The 948-nt window shown below is 39.2% G+C and overlaps 1 pseudogene; it reads right to left on the bottom strand.

The window, feature by feature from the left end:
• Positions 1 to 8: 8 nt before the first annotated feature.
• On the bottom strand, positions 9 to 377 carry LOC106750868 (annotated as a pseudogene).
• Between the last annotated feature and the right edge of the window lie 571 nt (positions 378 to 948).

Here is a 948-nt window from a genome sequence, read left to right as displayed (position 1 = left end):
TTATCGTATAAGGTTGCCAATAACTTATCCTGTCTTTTACCGAGTGGTTTGGCGCGCGTTGGACAAAACGGTAGGTCAGCGTGAACGTCGTGCAAATGTTGCGGATATTCTAGATCGACCTCGAGAATATAACCTATGGGTGAATCGACAGCGATTGAAGATACATCAAATGTTGAAACATCTGTGACGCATTGAAATTCGGCGTAAGGCAGCGGTTGACACATTGCCCAACCGTACAGATTGTTTACGTCAAAGTACATCAAGTACAACGATGGTTTCGATGGATCGTAAGACTGCTACTTGTTATTGGCCTGTGCGTATCTAGTGGAACATCGACTGAGACCGCCGCGTATACCACGCTCGATGAACATGACCATATCGATATCAATGAGCAATTCAAAATTTATGCCGGTATGTTTTAACATAGCATCCCAAGTGAAACCCGGTAAAGTATAATAATGTGCAGAATCTAATCCGTAACTTTTGATGCAACTATCCCGGAAATTTTCAAAAATATCGGCTAATGATAAGACATCAGTCTTTAGATATAAATTGCTGTATTCACCCAAGGTTTTAATAGAGAATCGTTGCCAGACGTTCGCAGCGTGCGCGTAATCGTTCTCGGATACCGTATCACTCGTCAACGAACTATAAAACGATTCTCGCGGTGGTAAACACGGGTCCTGCAGATTGTCCACGCAATCAAGGTATTCATATGGAAAAACACTCTTTCGCGTCGATAAATCGAAATCATATATATTTGAAAATGTGGACTGTAAAATTTTTAATTTTTCTTTGCCGAGAAAAGATGCTAATTTTTCGAGACTGGTATTTAAAAATTTGTATGAATCGATGAATCATAACTGTATGCAATTTCGTGAATCAGATTTTTTTGCTGTATCTTGGACATACTTTGTAAATGATATATATTTTTCTTTTGTTATCGGC

Source organism: Dinoponera quadriceps, unplaced genomic scaffold (assembly GCF_001313825.1).
Source record: "Dinoponera quadriceps isolate SergipeBrazil2010 unplaced genomic scaffold, ASM131382v1 scaffold7033, whole genome shotgun sequence".
Classification (NCBI taxonomy): Eukaryota; Metazoa; Arthropoda; class Insecta; order Hymenoptera; family Formicidae; genus Dinoponera; species Dinoponera quadriceps.
The sequence above is the reverse complement of the archived record's forward strand: the minus strand, read 5'-3'. Positions and strand labels throughout refer to the sequence as shown.